The sequence below is a fragment of the Equus caballus genome, chromosome 2, assembly GCF_041296265.1.
Source record: "Equus caballus isolate H_3958 breed thoroughbred chromosome 2, TB-T2T, whole genome shotgun sequence".
NCBI lineage: Eukaryota > Metazoa > Chordata > Mammalia > Perissodactyla > Equidae > Equus > Equus caballus.
In genome coordinates, this window is record NC_091685.1 from 72,647,819 (window position 1) to 72,668,106 (window position 20,288).

The 20,288-nt window shown below is 41.3% G+C and overlaps 1 protein-coding gene across 7 annotated transcripts in view; it reads right to left on the reverse strand.

The window, feature by feature from the left end:
- The window catches only part of PALLD (palladin, cytoskeletal associated protein), a 382,518-nt gene that overhangs the window by 251,300 nt on the left and 110,930 nt on the right, over positions 1-20,288 (reverse strand). The window contains exon 1 of one of the 7 annotated variants that reach the window (XM_070261399.1): positions 9,032-9,950. The exons of 5 other annotated variants lie outside the window; for them this stretch is intronic. The gene's annotated coding sequence lies outside the window, so the exon portion shown is untranslated. Of the gene's footprint in view, positions 1-9,031; positions 9,951-20,288 lie in introns of those variants that run through there. One more of the 7 variants, XM_070261397.1, reaches the window with a different exon arrangement.

Sequence of the window (20,288 nt, forward strand, 5' to 3'; positions counted from 1 at the left end):
TAGAATTTTGCCATAATGCTCTGAAAGCCTTTAAGAAGTCATTTAACATTAGTATTATTTCATAACTTGCCAAGTTATAACATAAAAGGTAACTTTATTTCAGCAAAACTTCAGCTTTTAGGTATGGATAATATTCCAAGGCTGTAAGGCTAGGCCCCAACAAGGTCTAACATCTCTTTCCCTCCAGCCCCAAATACTTTGCTGTCTTCTCAAAGAGCTCTCCCATCTGCTGAAGATAAGGCAAGGTATGCATGTGGCAATCACTCAGGAGGCTGATGTTTTGAAATTTCTCTTCAGAGTGTCACAAGATAGCAGAGACCAAGGTGGGAGAAAAACAGTTTCTTCGCACTGTGTTATTTGCTGTCAAAGTATGTTATTTTTCCTTGTCCCACTATCACAATTCGGATACATTTCTAAAGAAGTGTGGGAAGAGTGAAGCCTACTGTGTAGAAGATGTCTGCGCTGGAAAAAGGGAATATAAAAGAGGTAGTGAATGGTATATGTCTACCAAGACTGAGAGTCCGCCTGCGTCCCTTGTAAATTTTCAACCTATTAGTCTGCTTTGACCCCAGAAACTTTTTTCTTCAGAACCGCACCTCCTCCTCAATAAAACATGCATAGAAGACTATAGCCAGGGACCTCTCACAGATTTAGTGAGCCAGAAAGACTTAAGTGACTGATGTATAGTAGGGCTCAGTATTTGTAACTCAATGAAGACATAATCTCTGAGCGCCCTGAGACTGGAAAGAGGGCACCATGTGTACCCATCCCAGGTATGCTTCTATCAATGAAAGGGAAGTAAGACACAACTGCTGGAAAGGAGCCAGCACAGTGCCTGGTGTGTTGTGGGTGCCCAGTTAACGTTGACTGCACTGCCCATTCTCTAGTCATCTATTGGTCTCCTGGAGTATCTGGGTTTTCAAAGAACAACGGATCTTGAGCTTTGTTGAGTGGTAGGAGTGCAAGAACCACAATGTCTCTTGAGGGAGTTGGCTGTCAAGCTTTCCCTCAGAGAAGTCTGTAAGTGATGCCCAGCTTGGGTGCACAGGATTAGAAGGTTCCCCAGATAAGGACCTCCTGGAGAGCCATCAGATTCCCTCTCATGATTCAGGTCCATCATATAGCTGCATCTGGAAAGGCCTCAGGGAGACAGGCTTTCTGATCTGGAGCTGCAAAGATTGACAAAATCAGGGGCCAGAGTTTATCCAAGACCTGAGTGGGGAGGCAGGGCCAAGTACTTGAAAGGGAGAAGTTGAACAACTTGGCAAAATGAAGGGGCCAAAAGCAGGACTGAACCAGGGCTGGGTGGCAGGTCCTGAGAGACACAGCCACGGGTCCAGGGTAAGTAGCGAACCCTTTTAAGCAACTGTCCAGATGAGGAGATGTCTGTTGCTGATTTTTATGTGCCAGCTTTGTCACAGGGCAAAGGCAGAAATGCTGCATTTAACGTGTCTTCTAGAAATGATAGTTTAAGAGAGGGTTTCTTCGAGTGTGCTCTACTGACCTTATCTCAGAATCCTCTGAGGTGCTTATTAAAATGCAGATTCCAAGGCTCTACTCCATAATGCCACTCCACTAGCATTAAGGGTTTCTTAAGCTAATGGAGATCAAAGTGGTCTGTAAATGCAAATGTTTGTAATTATCATATTTCTGAGTCAAAGTGAAATCTTGGAGACTCCCACCATTGTACCTAAGGCAGATCTGAGCTTGGTTAGTTATCTCTGAATTGATCAGAGTTATAGCTCTTAGCTATATATCTTCTGGAAGGCTCTCCAGTGGTCTCTTACTTTATCCAGCACTTATAACTCTGTCTGATGGTCAGTTTGAGGGCCCAGTGTTGGGAGATGGACTGCTTGCTTTTCAAACCCTGGAGTCATGAGGGAGAAGTGCTTGGAGGGGCCGGAAGTCTCAAAGGTCTGCTCCTATATGGGTGAATTCCAGGGATATTTAATGTGCTAAGCTACTTGGGACAGTAGCTGGGGTTGAGAATTAAGAAGTGGAAGAATAGGATTAGAGTCCCAAATGAGTTGATGAGTTGGAGAAGTAGTCAGGAACAAAGGAAAAAACAGCTCAATAGGAAAAGTTCCGGATGATACATGGAGGAAATGATTATTATCACAAACACAGGCTAAGCAACGTCCAGCCAAATGAGGATAATAAGCTGAAAGTGATCCAGTGAGGTCCGGCTGTCACTTAAAACATGAGCGTAAAAGTTGGCTGCATTCACTGAAGCCCAGTTTGAAGGAACTGTGACATAATCGTCACTTTATCATACCTTTATGAGACTTCTTTGTCCAGTTCTGGACTTCACAGTTTGAGAGGCATGGAGTATTTGGACATAGTTCAACAGATAGAAACAAAGATGATGAAATTGTTGGAGAACAAGAACGATGAGAAAAAGCACAAAGATCTGGTATTATTTAACCCAGAGAAAGAAAGCTAAGGGGAGACTTAACTCTTCCAGTCCATAAATTAGAGTTGAGTGTGACCAACTGTCCTTTGTATTCTGTTGAGGAGTAAACAGGCTTAAGTTCAGTGGAAAGAGTGTATGTTAAGAAAAAAAAAAAGAAAACATTTCTTGTGATGAATGTTAAGAGTCTGAACAGGCTCCTGTGGTAAGGGAAAGACTCCTTTACAAACACTGACCAAGGGGCCACAGCAGACTGGGATGTGTGGATGGAATAAAATGCATTTCAAACATTTTGAGAATTGGAAGGAAAGACAATATTGACTGGATTTGGAATCAGCCCCAGCTCTGGTCCAGAGCTGTGATTTGGGACAGCCACCTAACTTCTCTGGGCCTCAGTTTTCACATCTGTAAAATAAAGGTAACAGACCAGATGATCCCCAAAGTCTCTCTCAGCTCTAAAAATTCACATTCTGTGACGTTCGAGAGTAATATAGTGGCTGTGTTTAACATGTTAAAGTTTTCCGTCCAATGAAGCAAAAACAGTAAACGTGCTGGGGCTGGGAGCGGGGGCTTGCTGGGCTGATGTCATGGGTTAGGGTGGCGCAAACTGTGGAGAGCTACAAGGTCCTGATGGGAGATTATCTGGCCCTGAGAGAAAGGTAGAAAAGACAAAGCAGGATATTCTTGTGAAGGGGTATGCCTGGAATGGAAGGGAAGCATGAGGGGTGAAGAAGGCACCTAGGGACAAGCACAAGAAAAGGAGAGAAGACTGTGGGGTGTGAATCGGGGTAAGTTGATGAAGACTTAGCTGAGGGACCCAGCAAAGCCCTGGGACCTGATCTAGACTCAACAGCTGATGAGGCCACTCAAGGGACTGCCAAGAGATCAACCGCAACCTGAAACCAAGAGGCCTGGATCTGTATTCAGGTAGGAAAGGCCCCAACTCCTCAGAGACCTAAAGGTCTGCAAGCCCACAGGCTCTTAATCTTGTGAGGATTAAGCACGATTATATGCCTGACACATAGTAAGTATGGAAAAACTGCTGTAATTCTGATTTGGGCCTGAGGATGGAATTAAAGCAGAATAAAAAGAAACTTCAGTGACCTCATAGTTTATAGAAAGGACCTGAAATTGGACGACTACTACTACTACTACTAATGATCCAAACTACCCTTTTCAGAGCATGTTCACCTATGTTCATTCATCTAATCTTCAGGAATATTTAACTTTAAAGTAGGTATGATTACCACCCCATTTCAAAGATGAGAAATTGAGGCTTAGAGTAGGGAACGCCTTGCCCAAGCTCGATTAGTAAGTTGTAGAGTTGTGGTAGTTACTCAAGTCTTCTGGCCTCAAAGTCATTGCTTTGTTCCTAACATCTATTTCCAGGGAGAGAAACAGGAAGAAGGTAGGAGATGGACTAGGGTTTTAAAATTATAACCAAGTGAGCTGAAGAATGTGAGACGGAACTTATAATTTGGTCTGATTGCTGGCAGTTGTCCACTGACAGTCCCTTGTCCTTGAAAGGTTGTGTGACCTTATCTGGTGTTCCAACTTGCGGAGGACATTGCTGTGAGAGAAAGTGGAATGATGCTGTCAACTCACAGGTTCAGGGGCACCAACTTCAGAGAGTAGCCTTTCCTCCCATCCCCATTCTGCCGCCAACCTCGCCAATACAAGCAAAGTCAGAACTAGGTCTGCCCTGCCTTCTTTTTGTCACACTTACTGAATGAAGAGGATTCTCCTGTTTGTGTCCTTAAATAGAACCATTACCACTGACCTATAGTCATCACTCTCCCCAGGAGCCCTTAATAAACTTGAACATCGTTACTGAGTCACTTAGCTTTTTCCCTCTTAGCAGAGTAACTGTCTCTCTGATCTCTCCCCACGGAATTCCTTTCCAACCAGCAAAGCATGCCTGGGACTTGCCTCTCCTACTTTAGATATGGATCCCAGGACTGGACGTTCACTTCTGGTGAGGCAAGACTCACTGATTCTGAGCCTAGAGAATGGATCTCCCCGCTGAGCGTTTCATGTTGTAGCTCCTCTTTTCTTTCTCACCCCAGAATGTACTCAGACACTCTCTGGGACCCTTTCCTGCTCTGGGATGTAAAAAATGAGGGGGGTGGTGGTGCTGAGATTTTCTTTTCAAAACAGTTTAGATAGAGTCCTGCTGGAAGCAAGGAATATGACTAAGTGATTTCTTAAAGTCCCTTCCAGCCAGTGATTCATCGGACATAGAATTTTAAGCTGGAATGGACTGTCATATTCTGGGCCAAATGTTTCATTTTTGCAAATAAGGAGAGTAAGGTCCACAGAGGTTAAGAGTTGTGGAGGCTGCGTGCTACAGTGGAAAGAACATGGGACTTGAAGCTAGAAGTTCTGGATCTGAGGCCAAACTCAACCAGCCACGCGCTGTATAACCTTGAGCAAATCATTAACCTCTAGAGCTTCAGTTTCCATACTTGTAAAATGAAAATAATACTACCTACTCTACCTGCTTTCTAGTGTTGCTCTGCGGATCATCTGAGATCATATTTAGGAAGGACATGATAAAATGTAATAAACCGCTTTAGCAACACGTTGCACTATTAAGTAGCTTGTTCAAGGTCACCATGTGGCAAAACCAGGATCCTCAATTTCAGTACAGTTCAATTTCCATCATGCAATATTGCCTTCTTGACATTTTTCCAATTCTGTAGTTATAAGATTTTCTCGTAAGCCACCACACTAATTTGATCTCCACATGCTTTCCTTTAAACCCTTGGATATACATAGATTCAAACCAAGGGAATCCAGACTGGCTCAGATGGACTGTAGACCAGCAACTTCGAAGACTTGTTAGGGATCTCTCAAGCGGCCTTCCATTACATCATAGTTATGGCCTTCAGACCTCAGATTGGTAGCTCCTAAGGGACTGGGGACATTCAACAAGCTAGCTTTCCCTGTAGCTTCTCTAACCAGTTTCATTACACCAAATTGGATGTTGGAGATGGCTATTTCATAGCTTGTAATGGACTATTAGGCTACAGCATGTATCTTGAAGACTGAAATAGGATGAGAGTGAGCCACAAAGGGAAGTGATAATAAGACACTTGAAGTTCATGCTGGACAGAGATTTAGGAACATGTTCAGCGATAATAGGTGGTTTACGATGCCAAATTGTGGTAGTCCACAGAGGAGAGGCAGGAGATGGCAGCTTAGTCTCACAAATGAAGTGTGGCCCCAAGGGTTCTGTGTTCCCATGGACCACTAATGGAAGGAGCCCTATCATCACTGTGAGTGCATTGGACATGATCGGCTATGTTTCATTTGGCCTCATTACTAATCACAGGGTATAATGAGTCCTCAGGAGGTTGACCAAAATCATGTCTCCCACTCATCAAGAGACATGCATACACTGCCAATACTGATCTCCGTGGCCCTCTGGTACAAGGGGCTAGACTGGCACTTGCCTCTTTCATAAATGATGCCTCCCCACGCTTGACATGGGATATCCCTCTCTCACTTATTGGAGACGGTTGAGTCTCTTCTCCTACCATAGTCTTTGGCTCTTGAGGAGCACAACAGAGAAATCCTACTCTTCCCCATTTTCTTAAGCAGAAAAAATGTTTCAAATTTCAGAAATAATGGTGAGGTCAAGCCTACAATAAATAGAAAGTATAGTTCTTGCTCTAAGTAATAAAAAGGAAAAAAACACTGTGAGCCAGTTCAGCCAGCAATTTCCATGTTAAAAAAAAAAGTTCAAGTTGGAGCCATGTGGTCTCAATAAAGTAGTAAAATATATTTTCTTTACCCTACACTTCATATGCCCATAACCTTCCTTTTAAATCATCTCTAACCAGCCCCAAATCACTCTGACCGCAAATCATTTGGTGGCTTTGGTCTCCAGGCAATGGAATGTGCTGGAGTAGACGGGGAGTCGCTACCAAGAGTGCTCAGAGGGAGCTTCCACTCCCTTCGCTCAGGCACACAGACCCCAGCAAAGCCCTGAAAGGGTTCCGCGCTGAGATAGCACATGACATCATAGCTCAATCATTCAGGAAAAAACTGCACCGGCTGCAGAATAGCACAACATGCCACAAACCACAGTGGGCAGATAAAGCCGAAGAACAGCTTTTCTTATGAAAACATTCACGAATACCACAGGCAGCTGGCAGAGACACGTTTAATTACATTTACAGAAACCCATTGTATCCATCAGCCCCACCATCTTTGGAGCTGACCAACAAATGGGAAGGTCACTGAAGCCCGTCATTGAAATGGGAAAGCCAGGAGAGCCTGACGTGTATATGTCATTGCATTTCATAATGTATACTGTGACTTAGATTTGACCAGCTGTAAAATCGTTTGACAGGCTTTGAAAGGGTTTCCAAGTGAATTAGATCTCAATAGTAACTGATCTTTAAATTTATAGCTGGAGATTAAGAGCAGCCCAAGGTGTCAGAAATCAATTATTCAATTCATGATTAATTTAAGTGACACCGAGCTTATCCTGGGCATAAACAAAGCTCAAGCGACTGCCATCTGCCATCACATCAGAGGACCCAGTCTTGTATTCTGCAAGTGCCACTGGAACTTTTGTTTATTTTTTTAAAAGGAACTGTTCAAAGAGTTAAGTGTATAGACTTTGAAGGGATGGTAAATGTATTAGGTGTGCCTGTAGGCACCTCAGAGAACCAAAGTTCAACATGCATTGATAAAGTATGATTAAAGCTTAAGGGAAAAACCTGTCCAAATAAAAATGCTATTTTCAAGAGTACGTAAGCATCATCTTCCAATAATTGCTAAAGTGGGAGTTTGAAGGGAGACTGCAGAATCTTCTATGAGACAAGAAGGATATGCCTGGACAGTCCTGTGGACTGTTCTAATTTTAGCCCTAGAAAGCAATCATTGCTGCTAATTCTAGTCTGTGATTTCACCTAAGTGAAGGGAGATTTCCAATAGCAAAAAGGAAAAAAGACCCAGCAGGATCACAGAACAAACAAACAAACAAATGAAAACAGTGTTGATCAAGGTGGGTCTCCTTCCTGAAGGAACAATGAAAGATTATATAGTAGCTGGCGACACTAATGTCTAGTAGCTGTAATCTTTTCAGAAACATGTTATTTTATAGCCTGGTAACATATCTGGCAATTATCTTTTTCATCAGACACCCAAGGATAACTTTCCGTTTCAGTTGGGGGTGAGGGGAAAGCTCAAATGCATGCTCAAACTACCTTCATGTAACCTCTAAAACAATGGTCAGAGAAAATGCAAGACTCTTAGGTTACTGAAAATAACCTGTTTGCCATTATGTGGGCAGTTATAAGCTAGGACTTGTAAATTGCTGGGTTCAGCAGAGATTTCCCATGGATTCATCAGCAACAGAAATAAACAAGCATTCCACTGAGCTCCACTTGCAAGTGTGAGAAGAGCTATTGAAAGTCTTTATCATCATGTGGACAAGAATTCAACTTAACCTACCAGGATGTTAAACTGTATTTATCCTGATGATTTTCCTCATCATCAGAAAGTTGAAAACAAACTTCAGCCCCCTTCTCAGGCGCTTCTCCTCCCTCGCCCTTGTCACACACCACATCACCCCTCTCTTTCATCAACAGCCTACGTGCCTGTCAAGTGAGAGGTGACTTCAGCATCCCTAGGGCTCAGGTGTCAGGGTCTTTATGCTTGTAACGCTGGTAGCTTGGGAGGAATCTCTTTAAAAGTCATGCTGGTTACCTCTGGATTAGCTAATATCAAGAATTCACCAAAACTGAATATTTATAGAACAGTGACGGCAATGCTTTCCATTAAAACTAATGGAGAATTGTCAGTTTTTCAGTTCAGTCTTTCCATGGTAGAGGAGTCATCAGGAATGCATTTTTCCCTATTGTATTCTGCCTGCCACTTGTTCCCTGAGAACCGCAGCCAACTGAATGCTAACGAAGACAGGACTGGTCCAAAGGGCTTGGAGGAGAACAAGGGAATGAGAACGATAGCATTCGATTTTGTTAGACAAAGGAATGCCATCAAGTGAAACCCAAGACAACAAACAGACAACTTTGGGGCAAACGAAGAGCAACAGGTGTGAAAACGCCCAGATTTCTCCTGGGTAAAATCACCAAAACCTTCCGTTAAAGTGTTTCCAGCTAAAGTTCATTCAGCAACCGAGCAGCAGTTAGGCTGGCAGAGATTGCTCGCTCCGTGAAAGTTTCCTTCTACTTCAACCAGGGATGGAGCAGATTACCAAGAAATTAGAAAGAATACAAACAAACCTGGCGCATCCGCTGCAGATATTTAAACGCCTGAAAGCGAAGCACCTCTCAAAGTATCACTTTTTAATGGGAAAAAAAGGGAGGGGGATTCAACCTCACGCCTCTCTCCCCTCCCCCAGCCCAACTCTAACAACAGAGAAGCCGCGCGGAGCAGGACTCACCGCCCGCCCCCCCCCCCCCCCCGCCCCCTAAGAGCGGTCCGAGGTGGGGATTAGGCAAACCGTGGCGGAAGACCGTCTTCTGAGCTCACTGCAAGTAAACCCCGAGAACTGTACGTTTCACAGAAGTATCTGCATGCTACTGCCGGGAAACGCTGCAAAGCGTTCTTTCCTGCAGCCCTACATATATAAATGCTCTCACTTACCAGTTGAGCAGGAAACCCCCTCTTGCCCCTAAAGAAGCTCCTCTCGGGGGTCTTTCAGATCTCAGCGATTCCTAGCTTGCAACTTCAGGGCTCCGAGTTCAGTCTAGTTTGCAGGACACAACAGAGAAAATGAACGGGCCGCCGAGCTGCCAAAAGCCCGGCCCCTTGCAGGCTGCAATGAAGACGTCTTCGCGTCCTCGGGTCCCTGGAAGCCTCCTGGCGGCGAGGCAGCCGCGAGCAGGCTGCGTCTCGACAGTTCGGCTGCAGCCGCCAGTGCGCCGCGTCTCGCCAAGGAGCCGCGTGTGCGCGGTGTGTGTCAGAGAGGGGGCTGCTGGGGAGGGGGAGAGGGTGTGTCCTGGGGAGGAATGCTGCTAACTTCCAGAAATAACACTGAGAGGGGCCGGCGGGCGGTCCATCTCCCCTTACTCCCAGCCCTTAGTACACTTAGAAAAGGCTCTTACTTTGTCCGGGGCTTGCAGTCACCCATGGAGAAGGTAATGAGCAAGTTCCACCCACGGTTTCTAAAGCCCGTTCAAGTGTGGATTGAAGCATTTCCTAAAGACCTCTGTGCGTTTAGTCAACATGCTGTCTCTCAAGACACCTTGGGGGGAAATCCAAGTGGTAACTAGTAGCGAATTTGTATTCATTATAAAAGAAATCCATTTCCCTCTGGAGCTTCCTTATATACCCTTCCACGCAGGGGGTATCTTTCAGTGACGCTCTCCATCTGCGTTACTTCTCGTGAATTAAATTGCTTCTCTGATGCTGCCTTATTGCAAAGCTATAAATTAATTACTACATTACACATGAAGCCCTTAGGAAGGGGAATGCCAAGAGTAAATCTGGTTTTTGTTCTTTTTTATGTTGAACAAGCCCGCCATTAATCAAGTCTTTCCACCAACATCTAGGGAACAGACCCAAGATTGCGACTCACTGCGAGAGGAATATGTACATGGGTCTGGTGTCCTACAGCCTCTGCAGCATTATGTCATAGTGACTCAGTTACCACACAGACAGATGTTATGGAGAAACAATAGAAGAAACAAAACCAACCCTTTAATAAAGACCTAGTTACTTCCCAGCTATAACTGATTGGCAGACAAGGCCTAATTTTTAAACAGTTTTAAAGATGATTTCACCGCTTCCATTGTTTCTCATCGTCGAATCACAGAACAGCTTATCATGGGTCAATCTGGGAAACAGAAACCCAGGATTGTATTTGGAAATTTAAGGAAGAAATTTGTAGGGGACCCACGAAGCTATGAATTTTAATGTAGCGTATAAAACGTCAATGGCATGATAGATTCTTGAAGTCAATTAGAAACCCTATCGGAAGGTCTGTTCCAGAAAGAGAATCATCTTGAGAGGTCCAGATAGAGATAAGGCAAAAAATGTTTTTTGAAGTGAAAATAAAATGTTGAGAGTTTGGCGTGTATCCTTCTTAGTTTATTTTTATTATGCTGAGGAAGTGATGGATCATAAAATAGTGAATTTCTTTCTCCCTTATTAAAATTCCTCTCTCCTTTGGGAATCAATGTAAAGTTAGTAAGCATGAGATTACTTTTCAAACTGAAAATATTCTGGGATTAGTAGGTTTAGTCCCTGTATGTCATTAGGTCCTTTAGTTTTCTTCCTCTGCACTTCATTTGTAGAGTTTTGCTAGAGTCACTGAATAACAGAGTCAAATACTTTTGTTCCTCTGAAAGGCATCACAGTAAAGCAGAGTGGCCTTGTTGGGTGCGTCTCACTAAGAAACAATTCAGGTCCTAACCACCTTTCTCATCTCCAGGAAGGGGTGTTAGAATAGTCTTTCCTCTGGGCATTAGGGGAAATATGTTTTTGATTAAAATGCCCAGGCAAAAGCAGAAGGACAAATTGGGGTGTGGGGGAGGTTCAGTATGTGTTCACCATGAGCACAGCAACCTGAGCAGCCCCTTTGACTGCCTTGCTAAAACTGTGAACATTTTGGAAGTCCGAAATTTCATTGTAACATCCAACATGTGTAAATAACCTAGTCAAAGATGGCAACCCTTTCGGTGGTCATGTGTGGGTGTGTGGATGAGACTGAAGGGATAGATGAAATTTCTGCTGTCCTTCCATATCCTATACCCCAGGAGGCTACCTTTTGGGTTGCAGCTATTAGTGGTGCCAAATGTTTCTGGAAACCCCACCTTTCGTTTCTATGCTCTGCCTATTGGCTTGTGTTCCAATTGAGAACTAACCCAATGCTGAATGTTCCGGAGAGTTTCTGGGGTCAGGAGAGGGAGTGGTGACCGCGCTCTCAGTGTGTGTGGTCTGTAGAGCACCTGTCTCAGAAGAGGGGAAGGGGAACTTGTTGAAAATGCAGATTCCCTGGGCCCTGCTCAGAACTACTGAATTAGGAACTTTCTGTCTGGGAGCCATACGTCAGCTTGTGTGTGTGGCTATAGGTCAATGTTTTCATAAGTGATACATTCATATAATTTAAATAAAGCTATACACACTGCAGTTTCCTTCCTACCACGGTTTCCCTATGTCCAGTCCATACATATCCTCGCAGGTAACCACTTATCAATGTTTTCTGTAGTCTTCCAGGTTTCTTTACGCACAAACCTGCAAATATAAATTCTTAACTCTTCTTTCTTTATTTCTTAAAAATACTATATCCAGGACAATTACTGTCCATTATCTTACTCCTTCGTTTAAATATCCTGTAGGATCTTTTCTATATCATATGTTCAATGGTTCATTAATTTGGAAACAAACACTTATTAAGCACTTACTATATGCCAAGTACTGTTCTATGTGCTACAGATACAGAAATGGACAAACTGGCAAAAAGTTCTGCCCTGTAGCATTTAAACCTTGGGGAGGGAAGCACATAAAGCAGACAATAAACATCATAAATAAGAAAATTATGTTTTGTGTTAGACTGTAATAGGAGTAATTGAAAAAATAGAGCAAGATAATGGGGACCGGGAATGTTGGGGAGGAGATTTTAGTTTTAAATGGAGTAGTCAGAGGTGGCCTTATTGAGAAAGTGACATGTAAGCAAAGACTTCATGGCGGTGAGGGAGTAAGCTTTGGGATTATTTGGGGAGTATGGTGTTCCAGGCCGAGAGAACAGCCATTGCAAAGGCCCTGAAGTGGGATAACGACTAACACATATGAGGAACTGCAGAGAGGCCAGTGTAGCTGGAGCAGAGAAAGTGAAGCTGAGTGTCATAGGAGATCAGAGAGGCAAGAGAGGACCAGCTCATGTCGAATCTTGTAAGTCAGTGTAAGGATTTTGGCTTTTACTCTAAGAGCAATGGGCAGCCATGGGAGGGTCTTGAAAAGAGGAGAGACGTGATACATATACATATCAGAGCATAAAACATGTTCATGTTCAATGTTGCACAGCATTCCCTGGGATAAATGGGCCACAATTTATTTAATCAAGACCCCACCGATAGACATTTGAGTTGTTTCTAATATTTTGCTATTAAACAATGTTACAAACTTCCACATATGACCTTTTACACTTGTGCAGGTGTATCTCTGGTATTAATTCCCACAAGGGGATTACTGGATTATGTATTTATAATTTTGATTGATATAGCCAAATTGCCCTTCAAAGAGCTAAACCAGTTGACACTCCCACTAACAATGTTGAATAATGCTGTTTCCCCACGGCCTTGCCAATAGAGTACGTAATCAAACTTCTGGGTAATTAACAATCTGATAGGTGAAAAATGATGTCTCAAGATAGTTTTTACTTGCATTTCTCTGATTTTGAGTGAGGTTGAGCAACTTTTTCATATGTTTAAGACTCAATTCCATTTCCTTTGTTGTGGCCTCTCTTTATATACTTTGCCCATATTCTGTTGAGTTCCTAGTCTTTTTCTTTATAGATTTCTTGAAACTCCATATATGTTAAGAAGACTGTTTCTTTGTGTTATAAGCTACAGATTATCTTCTCATTTGGTTTTTGACTTGGCTTATGGTATCCTGTGATGTGCAAAAGTTTCTAATTTTTATGTAGTCAGAGAAAGTATGTAGAAAGTCCTTTCCAATATCATATACTTGTGATTTTACTTTTTGACATTGAAATATTTGGTCCATTTATATTTTATCCTGATTCAGTTTATAAGGTATTAAGGGATGGATCCTGCTTTATTTTGTTCCAGTTAATGATCCAGTTTCCCCACTACCACTTTAAAAAAAAAATTTGAAAAATTTTTAATTGTGGTAAAAAACACAAAACATAAAATTTACCATCTCAGCCACTTTTAAGTATATAGTTCAGAAGTGTCAAGCATATTCACGTTGTTGTGCAACAGATCTCTAGAAATTTTTCATCTTGCAAAACTGAAGCTCTATGCCCACTGAACAACAACTCCCTATTTCCCCCTCCCCCCATTCCCTGGCAACTACCATTCTACTTTGTGTTTCTAGGAATTTGACTGCTCTAGATACCTCATATAAGTGGAATCATACAGTGTTTGTCTTTCTGTGACCGATTTATTTCACTTAGCATAATATCCTCAAGGTTCATCCATGTTGTAGCATATGACAGGATTTCCTTCCTTTTTAAGGCTGGATAATATTCCATTGTATGTGTATACCACATTTCCTTTATCCCTTCATCTGTTGATGGTCATTTGGATTGCTTATACCTCTTGGCTATTGTAAATAACGGGGCTATGAACATGGGGGAGCAGATATCTCTTTGAATCCTGCTTTCAATTCTTTTGGATATATGCCCAGAAGTGGGATTGCTGCATTACATGGTAAGTCTATTTTTCATTTTTTTGAGGAACCTCTATACTGTTTTCCATAACAGCTGCACTATTTTACATTCCCATCAACAGAGCACATGGGTTCCAAGTTTGCCACATGCTTGCAAACACTTGTTATTTTCTTTTTGTTTGTTTGTTTTTGTTTGATAGTGGCTGAGTATGAGGTGATATCTCATTGTGGTTTTGATTTGCATTTTTCTAATAACTAATGATGTTGAGCATCTTTTCATATGCTTGTTGGCCATTTGAATGTCATCTTTGGAGAAGTGTCTGTTCAAGTTCTTTGCCATTTTTTCATGGGGTTGGTTTTTTTATTGTAGGAGTTGTAGGAGTTTTTGTTGTTTGAATTGTGGGAATTCTTTATGTATTCTGGATATTAACCCTTTATCAGATATATGATTTGCAAATACTTTGTCCTATTCCAAGGTTGGTTTTTCACTCTGTGGATTGTGTCCTTTGATGTGCAAAGCTTTTCAAGTTTGGTGTAGTCCCTCTTGACTGTTTTTGCTTCTTTTGCCTGTGCTTTGCCCTACTATCACTTTCTGATAGTAATTTTTTTCCTACTGTTTTGAGATGCCATTTTAATCATGTATGCAATTCATACATGTGGTTGGGTCTATTTCTGGACATTCTATTCTCTTTCCTTGGTTGATCTCTTAGCTCAAGTGCCCCTACCACACTGTTTTAATTACTGAGGCTTTTAATTTTAATATCTCATGGGTGTAATTCTCTCATTGCTCTACTCTCTCAGATTTTCCTAGTTTTCCTTTTTGTTTATTTTTCCATGTGTATGTCAGAGTAAATAAATAATAACAATGATAGATACCTTTATTACTATTTTTATTATTAGAATTAAATTTAGAAAATTAACATATAGAGAATCTATATCTTTATGTTGTAGAGTTTTCCTAGCCAAGAGAAAGGTAGATCTTTCCATTTGTTCAAATCTTATTTTGTGTCCTTCAGGAACATTTTACAGTTTTCTTCCTATATGTCTTGCACATTTATTGTTACATTTATTCCTAGGTATTTTATCTTTTTATTACTATTGTAATGGGGTCTTAGCTCATTATATCTTCTTACTGGATAAAATCAACTAATTACAGTGTATTCATTTTGTACCATTCTGTCTTACTAAATTCTTTTGTTGTTTGTAGATATTTCTCAATTCTCTTATATTTCTACCTATATCATCCAAAAATAAAAGTTAATTCTCTGTTTTCCAATTTTTATACTTTAGTTTCTTTTTTCTAATTCTATTTCTATTAGGTACATAACATATTAAATAACAGTAGTCATAGTGGGCATTCTTGTCTTATATTTGATTTTAATGGCAATGTCTCCAGTGTTTCCCCAATAGGCACGCTATGAGCTTGGGACTGAAAATGATGCATTTTATTATGCTTAGGAAATATTAATTCTTATTTTATTGAGGACTTTTTTGGGATCAAGTATGATTATTGGCTTTTGTTCAAATGCTTTTTTTAGTATCTTTAGAAATGATCGTATAATTTTTCTCCTTACATCTATTAATTCAATGGAATATAATAAATTTCTTAGTAATGAACTATCTTTGCATTCCTATAATAAACTCCACTTAGTCATGATAATTTTTTTTTCAAGGAAGATTATCCCTAAGCTAACATCTGCCACCAATCCTCCTCTTTTTTCTGAGGAAGATTGGCCCTGAGTTAACATCCGTGCCCATCTTCCTCTACTTTATATGTGGGATGCCTGCCACAGCATGGCTTGACAAGCAGTGCGTATGTCCGTACACAGGATCCGAACCAGCGAACCCCAGGCTGCAGAAGCAGAGTGTGAGAACTTGACGGATGTGCCACCAGACCAGCCCCATGATAAATATTTTTTAATATGCTGGTAGATGCTATTTACTAATATTTTATTTAGAAATTTTGCATTGATATTCATAATTGAAATTTTGATAATTTTTTGCTTTATTGCATTGTGATCAAAGAATATTGCCTGTTTCTATCTTTTAGAATTGATTTTTTCTTTGTGGACTGATTTATGGTCCATTTTCAAGTATGTTACTTGGTCACTTCAAAAAACAATGCTACCTGTATTTTCAGCATACAGAGTTGAATAACATATATCTTATTATTAATTATGTTATTTATGTCTTCTTTATACTTCTCATATTTTCACCTGATTTATCATGGACTGAGAGAATTTTCATTTCTGTGTATTTCTCCTTGCATCTTGGGTAATTTCTGCTTTATAATGTGGCTTCTATGTTATTTGGTGAATATATATCCATAATTGTTACAGCTTCATTTTGAGTTTCATTTTTTAGTATTAGAAAGTCAAGGGGCCGACCCGGTGGCACAGTGGTTAGGTTCGCATGTTCTGCTTCGGAGGCCTGGGGTCTGCTGGTTCGGATCCCAGGTGCGGACATGGCACCGCTCATCAAGCCATGCTATGGCAGGCGTCCCACATGTAAAGTAGAGGAGGATGGGCATGGATGTTAGCTCAGGGCCAGTCTTCCTCAGCAAAAAGAGGAAGATTGGCAGCAGATGTTAGCTCAGGGCTAATCGTCCTCAAAAAAAAAAAAAAACAAACAAACCTCAAACCCTTCTTCTGATATTGATTTCTTGGCTTGAATTCTACCTTATCTAATAGTATGGTCATAACCTTACTTTATTTTCAATTCCCTTTGCCCAGTATGTCTTGTCTTACTCTTTCTCACTCAGACTTTCTGAATCACCTTGATCTACCTGTGTATCGTACGTTTTTGTGATGCAGTCCCCTGCCTCCATCCTTGCTCGCTCAGTTCCTGCATCTGCTGTAACAAAACAGTGGATATAGCTTTCTGCTGTTGCTCTCCAGATGAGTCCCTCGTCTTCAGGGAGAAAAATTGTTTTCCTGGGGCTTTGTGAGATCTCAGCACCTAGATGGCTTGCATGAGTACTTACATGCTATTTCATGAACAAAATGTTTGTATCTGTCATTTAGGCTTATATTTACAGTATTGTTGTTCAGGAGTCCCTATTATTTCTATAATACAGCAAATTTAAAATGACTGCTTCCAGATTCAGCTTTAGAATGATTATTTTGGTGGTGAAACAAATAATACTCCACTTGGGCAGACTGACACGTGATCTCTTTTGATGCACCCCATAATATTAAGTTGGGCAGAGCAGGTATCCACATTAAACAGATGGGAAATGTTATTTCCTCACTATTTCTTACACAAGTAGACAGGTAATTCAGCTTTCAGATGCACTGCAGAAAGGCCTTGATGTGGGGAGAGAGGTTTTCTAGAGCCCGAAGCAGTTCAAATTGATAATTTGACAGAGTTTCAAATTAATAATAAGTAGTGATGGTAGATTTAACTCTCTTCTGAAAATGCTAACATTGTTGAAACAGTGGAGAGTTTACCTAGGGAGGTCATGGAATCTGCTTTTCTGGGCAACTTTAAAAATAAAAGAGATCCTCATCTCTTTCCGGCAGTTTGAGTGTGGTCCTGCCCCAAGGCACAGGTGACGGGATAAGCCTCCGGTGTCTCCTTCCTCTTGAATGCTCGAGAAGAACATCTCTGGGGTCCAGATGATTCATTTTCAAACTTAGGCCCCAGAGCTATGATCTGTCAGGAGATTGTTATCAATGATATTCAGATTTAAAAGCATAAAGTGGTTATGTAACAAGATGCTACCTAATGGAGAAATTTAAGTAAGGACCCAATTATAGCATAATAATGCTACTTCTTTCTAGGGGTCAGAGACAGGGAGATTACAATCAACTTCAAATTCCTCATGTTAAAGGAAACATAAGAATTTCCACATATCTTTTTCTGGCCTGAAAGAAAATAGGTGAAGTGGGGAAAAACATGGAAATCTTTCACATCGAAACACTTCAGGGTTATGTTTTCTTCTAACCAGAAATTCCGAAGTTGTCTCAAGATTCAACATCTGAATCACACTGACCAGCGAGACTTTGTTTGAGCAAGACTGGAATTCTGAACATTCTTAGAGGCTTCATAAAAATCCCCAAATGATGGACAAATGCTTATGTTGTGGTCATGCAAAGAAAAGCCCCCTTGTGATTTGGGATTGAGTTTGTTCATTTTATATTTATAGTATCTACACCAAAGGAATGTAGAATTTGGCATGGGGAGAGGACGAGGAAGTAGGGGAGAAGTAAGGAATGGAGACCAGGTTTGGTATGCTCGCGAGGGGGTGTGTGTGTGTTTTGACCTAGAGCCTATGAGGTATGGGGGAGAAGGAGTGTTTGATAGTTCTGTTTGTTTGATTTTAAAACAAAATCTTCAGGTCTCTAGTACGGGAGAATGACTGGAAGAAGTTTTTCCTTTCCTTGTTAGCAGCACCATCTGTTTACAATGAAAGCTCGGTTTCCACTTTTTGGTCCAAATGAAAGCCCTAGGGTGCCCATATAAGTCAAACAGATGACGCACGTGTTCGCAGACCTGAAGCATCCCCCTCTTTTGCCTGCACGGGGCTTTCAGGGGAGATTTACACAGCATCTTATCCCTACATAAATTCAGGACAATAAAGCTTCTGAGAAGCAAAGGTGGGTCATAGGTCACCGGAATTCGCAACCCAGGCAGTTCATCTGCGTCCTCACAAAATGATGGACCCCTTGGGTCACACTTGCCAGGAGAGAAGATGGCAGTGGCAAAAGAGCCATTTCTTTCACTACTTGTCATGGAATTCTTATATTTTTGGGAGAGGGACTTACACACTAAAACAAGGAAATATGAAAATATAGTCTTCTCACAATTGCTGAAACTAGACCCGAGTTCCAGATATAGATGCATGTTTTCAAAAACAGCAAAGAGTAAGCAAACAAGATAAAAATATCTAGTCCCAAAATATCAAGACTGTGGGGGGGTGGTGAGGGGTGGAAGGCCAAGGAGTTGAAAACAGGAGCCAGGAACCCCGACTTTCTCATTCTGATTTAGGGATTTGCGGCAAGGGATTTGCTACCTCTCCCCAAAAACAAACTTCAAATAAGGATTTGTAGGACAATAACAACAGTGAATAAACTGTAAGGCTTGAAGATTTTTACAGTGACAGGAGAAGTTTTACCGTAACAATGTTATTTGCATGCCGTTAGATCAATCAAGTCTTTAGTCATTGTTTATTGAACCGAGCCTCTGCTGGATTATCTGATGGAAAGCCTGGGCCTAAACTTTCAGAGATTTATCAATGGCTGGGGAAGAGAAAAAACACAACAGAACAAACCCATATGCCTTTCAAACAACGGAAGAATCACTAAGGTTGTATCTGCTAGTCTGGAAGGTGGTTCTCAAGTTGTGGGCATCACAATCAAATGGGGTTTGATAAAATGCAGATTCCCAGGCACCACCGCTTGGATTCAGAGAGCCAGGGAAGGGCCCAGAGATCTGTATTTTAAATCAATATCCTTAGTCATGTGATGAAAATTGAACCTCAAAACCTACATTGAGAATCGCTAGTCTAGAATATTATATTACTTTATCAAAAAAGAGGTGAGAGGGAAGTAACATTTGCTGACTTCTTACTACCTGTAGTTTTTATATGCACTATGTCATTTAATCCTGACAAAAATTTTGTGCGGCAAGTATCGACAGTTTAGTCAGGAATTTAGTGAGGGGCTGCGTCTAGAGTCTGGACTCTTCTCTTGACAAGCGTGTGCCTCTTCCTGAGATGGGACAAAGTCAGGGGGTGTGGGCGAGACTGCATCACCTGGGTGTGGAATGTGCTTGTCTGAGGCTGTCTCCCCTAAGTCAGTCTCCATCTGGCCCCCAAAGTTATCTAGCAAATACAAATCTGACCATGGCATTACATTATACTATTTTTATTACTCTTCAGCTTACTTTTTCGTTGAGCAGTATAATTTAGACATCTTTTTGGTTGAGTTCCTTGATTTTTTGCCCATTGGAGGACAATTTGTTTGTCACTGCCACTAATGAAAAAAACTAATTAAGTATCATTAATCCAGCCTGTTGACCACGTTATTAACATGGAGCTAGGGTGGTTTGTGGCTTGGATTTGGTTAATTTTGCTCTGTTGCGTGACAGAAGGCTGTGAGTTATATCCACTAGCATTCTTGAACATTTATGCTATGAGGCGGGAAAATGTGTGGATGGATTTGTACAATTTCATCACTACTATTGGAAAAGCTTACAGTGCACACTCTACTGATCCTTGGTTAGAAGAACTATATTTTTCATTATGGAACACCATGTTTTTGTTTAAGACTAAACTAAAAGTTTGGTTACAGTTACATCTGATGTTTTCGAAAGTTTGCAGAAGACTGGGCCAGGGGTAGACCCAGACTAGGGGATTCTGATCTTTTGAGGAATCCGTTATCAAAAAAAAAAGGAAGAAGATTCAGAAGTGACAGTTCAATCCTAATAAGACTTCTCAAACATTGTGTTTGTAAGATAACCCTGGTGCTGCTTACAAATACAGGTTCCCTTAGTCATTCTCATCTCTCACTGCTAAGGCTCCATGGAACTGAGATGGTTCCACTGA